A 9,220-nucleotide genomic window follows, 5' to 3' on the forward strand; every position below is an offset into this window, starting at 1 on the left:
ACCGAAGATTCCTCCCTGTTCAGAGCCAAGAACGAAGGGGAAATCACACCAGCAATGTATCTTCGTAGAAAATCTAGCAAACATCCAATTCCCTCCCTCTCTTGCCTGCCACAAATGGCTTACCCAGTTGATTCCCCGGCGGTCTCCCTGCATGATCTCAGCCCTTGAGTTTCCCAAAGGCGGCTGGGCTGCTTCGGAGATGGGCCGAGAGTTTGGTAGCCCCGTGAGTGGCATTGTGAAGGGAAAGAAGAGAGAGAGAGGGAAAGGAACTAAGGGGGAAAGAAACCAATTGGTCCCTAATCTGCTTGAATACACTCCTTTTGCTGAATCCATCAATTTAGCGCAGGCTTTGTTTTCAGGTTTTGTTTTTTTAAAAAACTAAGTCCCTTCTTGTGAGGCTGTCTGCAAAGACTGGAAAAGCAGGATAAATGGTTTGGAGAGGTATCTTTAAGAAACAACAACAACACACACGATAAAAAGTTTATAAAATTACGCCTCCCTCTCTTGCAGCACTAGAAGTCCTGGACGAAGCTGGATGTTGGAAGATACAGGATATATAGAAGGAAGGACTTCTTCATGCAACACATGCTTAAACTATGGAAATCGCTCCTGCAGGAGACACCGAAGGCCACCAATCTTGATGTCTTTAAAGGAGGATTGGACAACTTCATGGAGAAGGCTGCTGGCCATCTGCGAAGTCAGAGACAGCAAAGCTTCTGAATTCCAGTTTATGGAACCTGCAAGAGGGGAGAGTTGCTTTTGTGCTTAGATCCTGCTCCCCCACAGACATTTGTTTGGCCAGTATGAGGACAGGATGCTGGACTAGATAGGCCTCCTTTGGGCCTGATCCGGCAGCCAGGATCTTCTGATGTTCTTACTATAACTGAATCCAAGTGGGGTGTGGGGTTTCGTGGCTGCCATTATAATTGCAAGCACATGGGAATGGAGTTGAGCGATGACCTTACCTGGGGAGAAAACAGCAAAGGCCTGATGAAGAGAGCACAGCAGAGGTTATATTTTCTGAGAATCCTCCAGAAAAACAATCTCTCAAAGGACCTGTTGATGGCATTTTACCATTGCACTGTTGAGAGTGTATTAACTTAGGGTCTGTGTGTGTGGTTTGGGAGCTGCATGGTAAGGGAAAAAACAATGCTGTCCAGGGTTGTAAAGACTGCGGAGAGAATAATTGGGTGCACTTTCCCCACCTTGGATCAAATCTACGCTTCCAGGTGTCATAAGAAAGCTGCAGAGATAGCGCAGGATAGTGCGCAGCCCTGAAATGATCTCTTTCAGCTTCTGCCTTCTGGAAGAAGGTACAGAGTTATAAAGACTAGGACTAGCCGCCTGAGAAACAGTTTCTATTCAAATGCGATCTGGGTTTTAAATGCAGTGTAAGGTAGTCTCTATGGGAGTATATTGTATTTAATTATGGGGTATCAAACTTTTTAGGGGGCTGACCAGGCTGGGATAGCAGGCTTGTTGGTTTCCGAATGTCTGATGTAGATTTTCAATTTCGTTGTTCTGTATGGGACAATGACAATAAAGATTATCGTATTGTATTGTATCGTATATTTTGAACTGTGTGCTTGACAGTGTGCAGTTTGACCTGACAGGGAGTGTGTGTGTGTGTGTTTGTGTGTGTTTGTGTGTGTGTGTATGTATGTGTTCTCCATCCCCTGGGCCGATGTCTCCTGCAGATTCCACAGCTATAGGCTGCCTCGTGCTATTTTAAGAGCAGTGAGGCCCTTTGTTCTTTTAGCTGAAGATATATTAGCAAACCATAATGATCCGATGATATGTTAATTGAGCATTAACGCACCTCACCGGTTGTAGAGGAGGTGAAACGTGTCTTTATTAAGAGACTTGTTTCTAAAGTGCTCTAGGACTGCGAGACTTCTTTTTTTCCAAGTCATAAATTGCTAACGGTTAAAAAAGAGCAAAAAATTAAAATGACAAATGTTGAAAGAAACAGCAGCACATTGTGGATAAAGGCAAATTGCAGGATAAAATGTCATACACCTGGGCTGTGGATAGGGAACATTTGCAGCTCTCCGGATCTAAAACCCTCCAATATTATTATTATTATTATTATTATTATTATTATTATTATTATTATTATTATTACTCTGCCCATCTGACTGGGTTCCCCCCTCTGGGAGGCTTCCAACATATAAAATATAATAATTAAACATTAAAAAACTTGCTTTTACAGAAGGCTCTGGGTTGGGTAACTCCATAGCCTCCAACATTTCTCTGATGAAAATAGGGACTTAATAAGGAAAAGCGGGACATTCCGGGATAAAATTAGAAACCAGAATGGTAACTGTAAATTCAGGACTGTCCCTGGAAAATAGGGATGCTTGAGGGTCTGAGATCTTGTAGGGATTACTATTTTCACCATCATCTCTGACCAACGGGCCTTGCTGGCAGCTGGGGTTTGGTGGCCCAATGGCCTCTGGGGGGTTTCACATGTTCCTTATCCTTGATTTGGACAGCAAATCAAGAATGGGGAACAGTCATGCCTATATCTCCATTCATCCCTGACCACTGGGCTATGTTGGCTTCTGGGAGATGAATATCCAATAACAACTGTAAGGTCAGAGATGCTCCTTATCCTTGATTTAGGCCAAAGGCCATTTAGAAGGAGAGAATTTTGAGATGGCATTGAAGCAGCGTAAAATTTTTTGAGTGTCTCTCCTGGTGCAAGGAGTCACACATCTTGGGGAACTCTACAAAGAGGAGTACATTTCTGAGCACAATTCAAAGTGTTGGTGCTGATCTTCAAAGCTCTCAACAGCTTTCACCCTGTATACCTGAAGGAGCATCTCCACCTCCATCGTCCAGCCTGGACACTGAGGTTCAGCGCTGAGGGCCTTCTGGTGGTTCCCTCACTGTGAGAAGTGAGGTTGCAGGGAACCAGGCAGAGGGCCTTCTTGGTGGTGGCACCCACCCTTTGGGATGCCCTCCCATCAGATGTCAAGGAAATAAACAACTATCTGACTTTTAGAAGACAACTGAAGGCAGCCCTGTATCGGGACGTTTTTAATGTTTGATGTTTTATCGTGCTTTTAATATTCTGTTGGGAGCCACCCAGAGTGGCTGGGGAAACCCAGCCAGATGGCCGGGGTATAAATAATAAATTATTATTATTATTATTACTACAGAGAGGTTTTTAATGTTCAAGGATTTTGGGGTTTTAATTTGTTGGATGCTGCCCAGAGTAAATAAATGAATAAGAATAAGAATGGAATACAGAGAGCACAGAAGAATCTCAATGAAAAACCGAAAAAAGAGGGAATGGAAGGAACTCAACCAAGAATGGAAGAAGGAATCCCACATCTTGACCAACTCTATAAAGAACGGGGAAAGGACAGAATGGAAGAGTGGAAGGAAATCATTCATGGATGGAAGGAGGAGACCACATCTTGGATAACATTATGAAGAAGGAAGGGCCGTAGCTCAGGGGTAGAGTAAGCAAGCTACCATATTTTTTGCGTTATAAGACTCACTTTTCCCTCCTAAAAAGTAAGGGGAAATGTGTGTGCGTCTTATGGAGCAAATGCAGGCTGCGCAGCTATCCCAGAAGCCAGAACAGCAAGAGGGATTGCTGCTTTCACTGCGCAGCGATCCTTCTTGCTGTTCTGGCTTCTGAGATTCAGAATATTTTTTTTCTTGTTTTCCTCCTCCAAAAACTAGGTGCGTCTTGTGGTCTGGTGCATCTTATAGAGCGAAAAATACGGTATTTGCCATGCAGAAGGTTCCAGGTTCGTTCCATGGCCTCTCCAGATAGGTCTGGGAGAGAACCCAGCCTGAAACTCTGCAGAGCTGTTACTGGCTCAGTCGGGAGATTGTGAAGCTCTTAATCTCAGGGCTGTGGGTTCAATCCCTGTGTTGGGCAAAAGATTCCTGCATTGCAGCGGGTTAGACAACCCTCACAATCCCTTCCAACTCAACAATTCTATGATTCTAAGCTGCATAGACAATACTGAGCTAGATTGAACCCGATGGTTGCAACGTTTTTAAAAAGTTGTCCCCAAATCTCCCTCACAAGGCAATGGAAGCTGGGACACTCGCTTGCAAAGAGGGTCAGAGCTTTGTTTGGTTAACCAGGTGATGGCCCGACAGCCATCTCTCCCCATTTTACTGCAAGTTCCCAGGGTCAGAATCCTCCCTGCGCCGCTGAACTCGGGAAGGAAAACATGTCGCCAGAGCAGTGTCACTGTGAAAACACAATGGAAACGACTTTGCCGTCTTCCATCTCAGAGAGGCCGGTGATTTAGAGTATTCTTGGTTCCCCAGGGGGGTCATATCCCACATTCTGACGGGCTCCATAAACCAAAATATTTCATTTTGGTGTCGTCGCAAAACCCGACTCTGTGTCCTTTTCTGGGCACCCCCCCAAAAGCTGTGTTGTGTTTAAGGATAGCCTAGTTTTGTTTTGCTTTGGGGAAAAAAATATTAGTTACCGCTCATTCTCTCTGTGTTCGCAAACAGAGAAAGTTGGTCCGGTTGTTTCCATGGGAGAGTTCAAGAGTTGAAAAGCCTCTTAAAAATGAATAAATGAAAGTAAATAATATGGGGTATCTCGGGTCCAGAGAACTCAGCCGAAATGGTGCAAAATCGTGAGAGCCTCGCTCCCCTTTGGCATTCCTGAGATATTATTAACAGAAGGATAAATAGCCAATTTGGCCCCACACAATGGAAACGAAACACTCAATTAGACATTGGTTGGGGCTACGATTTCCCAACAAACGTTCCCTACTTTTTGGGCTGAAAATTTGGTGTTTCTTTTTTTAAAATATATTTAAGTTAAATAATGGAAACCAAAATATCAATTAAGAAATATTCGTACTGTTCCAACAGGCTGAAAAGTTGAACGCTATCATTAAATTTACTATTCCAAAACACTACCAAAAATACTATTCCCCCCAAAAAACCTGTTAGGTTGATTTATGTGTATTATTTTATAATAACTTAACTTAATCATAGTTACTAGAACCCCTCCCCCCCGCAAACGATTCATATACAGTAGGCGATGTTACCTCTTCACCACTGCAAATCTTAGCTATCTTTGCAACAGTTATAAAATTACTATTTCTCGATCATTTTCTGAGATAACGACCTTCAGATAACTAAGTAGAAATATTTTAGGACCTAACGGTATATGATATCCTTGTTGTTGTTTAGTCGTTTAGTTGTGTCCGCCTCTTCGTGACCCCATGGACCAGAGCACGCCAGGCCCTCCTGTCTTCCACTGCCTCCTGCAGTTTGGTCAAACTCATGCTGGTAGCTTCGAGAACACTGTCCCACCATCTTGTCCTCTGTCGTCCCCTTCTCCTTGTGCCCTCCATCTTTCCCAACATCAGGGTCTTTTCCAGGGAGTCTTCTCTTCTCATGAAGTGGCCAAAGTACTGGAGCCTCAGCTTCAGGATCTGTCCTTCCAGTGAGCACTCAGGGCTGATTTCCTGAAGAATGGAGAGGTTGGATCTTCTTGCAGTCCATGGGACTCTCAAGAGTCTCCTCCAGCACCAGAATTCAAAAGCATCAATTCTTTGGCGATCAGCCTTCTTTACGGTCCAGCTCTCACTTCCATATATCACTACTGGGAAAGCCATAGCTTTAACTATACGGACCTTTGTTGGCAAAGTGATGCCTGTTGTCTTTGTCCATGGAGTTTTCTTGGGAGGGATACTGGAGTGGCTTGACGGTTCCTGCTCCATCTTGGGTGGCCCTGCATGGCATAGCTCATAGCTCCTCTGAGTTATCCAAGCCCCTTTCGCCACGGCAAGGCAGTGATCCATGAAGGATTTACACTGCAGTAACTCTGTCCTGAAGGGGAAAGAGGGTCCCCTCTTTTGGGTCACAATATCCTGGAGAAGCTGGAATGGAACCAGGGCCAGATTTAGGTTTGATGAGGCCCTAGGCTACTGAAGGTAATGGGGCCCTTTATATGTCCAACTGTCCTTTGTCAACAACAAATTGTTGCTTTTTGTGTTGAATATATGCTATATTGCAATTTATGGACCTAAAGCCATTTGCACATAACAAAATATGTATATTACCAAAGTAATTGTTGAAAGGTCCATGCAGAATACAAAGTCCATGCAGAATGTAGGCACCCTACATTATGCTACCATTATGAGCTATCAGCGGGAGGCAGTGGAAGACAGGGGTGCCTGGCGTGCTCTGGTCCATGGGGTCACGAAGAGTCGGACATGACTAAACAACAGCAGTGTAGGAGGAGGAACAGCTGTGAATTGGGTCCCCAATGTTGAATTGGGTCCTTCGGACCAGCTTAGTTGCCCATAGACTGCAATCCAGGGATAGCCAACCAGGTTCTCTCAAGATGTTGTTGGACTCCCAGTTCTCATCAGGCGCAGCCAATGTGGCCGATGGTCTGGCAATGTCTGGAGGGTGCCATTTTGGCTACTTTTGAGGCGCACACTTACTTACCTGGGAGGAAGTCCCATTGAATCCAACAAGACTTACTTCTCTCAGGCAGGATTGTTTTGTTGGGTCTAGAGGGTGGAAGGGTCTGTCAACTCTGTTTCTCTCCGTTTCTATTGATTTGCAACTTTAAATCCAGTTCTCCACATTTCCACAGTCATTCTCAACCTTCTCAGTAGTGGCACCTACCCTGTGGAATGCCTTCCCATCAGATGTCAAAGAAATAAACAATGATCTGACTTTTAGTAGACATCTGAAGACTGCCCTGTTTAGGGAATTTTTTAATGATTGATGTTTTAATCTATTTTTAATCTTTTGTTGGGAGCCAACCAGAGTGGCTGGGGAAACCCAGCCAGATGGGCGGGATATATATATATATATATATATATATATATATATATATATATATAACAGATATTTTTTTCAAATCCCCATGAAAATTCAACAGCATTTTAGGGAATATTTTTCCTAATGAACATATATTTTGTGCACAGTTTTGACTTAACATTTTTGCAAACTTTTCCTCGTCATTTAATGCATTTTGTATTTTATTTTCACTAATATAGTCATTTTTTTACGCAGGTTTCCCCCTTGTATATGTGCTTTTGGAAACATCGTTTGGGGAACTGCATCATAAAATTTGGACAACTGCAAATTTCAAAGGACAGTTGTGCTTTGGTTTGGTTTGCGCATTGTTTCAGAAAATGCAAAGTTTATGGGTTTGGCTTTAAATGAAAACTGAATCAAGTTTCTCTCTCCTCCTTAGTTAAGTCCCATTTATTTCAGTAGGGCCTAAGTCACGATTAACTTTTCACTCTGAATTCTCCTCCTCTTCCTTCTAAATTCGACATGACCCCGGAGTATTTCAAATTTTGATATGGGCACACTGCGGACGTGGAGTAGAGACCGTTAGAGTGATGGACTTCCACAAACCCCAAAGAAATAACAGATAGAACCACTAGGCCAGGGTTTCCCAAACTTGGGTCTCCGGCAGTTTTTGGACTACAACTCCCATCATCCCTAGTTAACAGGACCAACGGTCAGGGATGATGGAGTTGTAGTCCCAAAAAAAGTTGGGACACCCAAGTTTGGGAAACCCTGTTCTATTCCTTCCAACCTGCTAATTTTGCTTACACGTTGCTGGCCTTTGCTGGTATCAGAACTCAGGTTACCTAAGTTGCTCTCCGAACTGTTTTCCAGATTTGGGGTCAAACATAAACTCTGTCAGTGAATCTTCCCTGCGCCCAGAATATTGCAACTTTAATTGGTCCTGCACGTCAACAGAAGTCTGTAGGCAGCCAGCAATTTTCAGCGCTTCCAGCTACCAATGGAATGGAGATGACGCCATCTGCTGGGAAGGCTCCCTCAAACTGCTTTTGAACTCCCAGTTGTTGGAGCATGGCTCTCATTAGTAGAATGCAACATTTTTAAACTCCTTAACTCATTGCACATCAGATAGGCATTCCAGGTCTCTGTCATTTTCCTGGACTTTCAAGACCTTTCCAATGAGCCACTTAATCCCAGTCTGTTTTTTAATGACTGATGCTTTAATGTATTTTTAATCTCCTGTTGGAAGCCGCCCAGAGTGGCTGGAGAAACCCAGCCAGATGGGCGGGATATAAGTATAAGTAATACATTATTATTATTATCATTATCATTATTATTATTACAGTGGATGCTCGGGTTGCGAACGTGATCTGTGTGGGAGGCACGTTCACAACCCGCAGCGCCACATCTACGCACACGCGGGTCGCGATCTGGCACTTCTGCACATGGGTAAAGCGCAATTTAGTGTTTCTGCACATGCGCGAGTGCCGAAACCCAGAGGTAACCCGTTCCGGTACTTCCGGGTTCGGCATGGTGCGCAACCCGAAAACGTGCAACCTGTCTGTAACCTGAGGTATGACTGTATTATTGCAATTTGCTTCTACATATGGAATTGTTTTCGATTGCTTCTGTTGTTGATCTCTCTCTCTCTCTCCCCCCCCCCCCCCCGTGGAACTGCTCTCAGATATTTTATGAGACGTGATTCATAAACGGAATAAATGGCTCCTTACCTCTCTCGCCCTGACCTAGCCACTGTGATCCATGTGACGGTCACCTCCAGACTTGATTATTGTAACTCACTCTACATGGGGCTACCCAGAAACTCCAGCGGGTGCAGAATGCCACTGCAACACTCCTTACGGGGTCTTTGCCGCAGGATCACATTCACCCAGTGCTATACCAACTGCACTGGCTCCTGGTAGAGTACAGGATCAGATTTAAGGTCCTGGTTTTAACCTTTAAAGCCCTATACTGCCTAGGACCCTCGTACCTACAGGACCACCTCTCCACGGAGGACCTTAGGGTCTTCAAACAAAAACATCTTGGAGATCCAGGGCCACAGGGAGGTTAGGCTGGCCTCAACCAGAGCCAGGGCTTTTTCGGCCGTGGCCCCGATCTGGTGGAATGCTCTGTCACAAGAGACTAGGCCCCTGTGGGACTTGACATCTTTCCGCAGGGCCTGCAAGACGGAGCTGTTCCACCAGGCCTTTGGCCAAGGCACAGCCTGACCCCCTCCTTTGGTAATCCTCATAGAACTCTAGCCCAGTGGTTGCCATTAATTTGATTCTGAATTTATTTTAGAATGAATTTATTTTAGAATGCATTTCAATTAATTGATTGTGATTTTATGTAAACTGTGTTATTTTTACTGCTATTAGCTGCTCTGAGCCCAGCTTCGGCTGGGAAGGGCGGGATATAAATAATAATAATAATAATAATAATAATA

The sequence above is a fragment of the Podarcis erhardii genome, assembly GCF_964252035.2.
Source record: "Podarcis erhardii genome assembly, chromosome: 15".
NCBI classification, from domain to species: domain Eukaryota; kingdom Metazoa; phylum Chordata; class Lepidosauria; order Squamata; family Lacertidae; genus Podarcis; species Podarcis erhardii.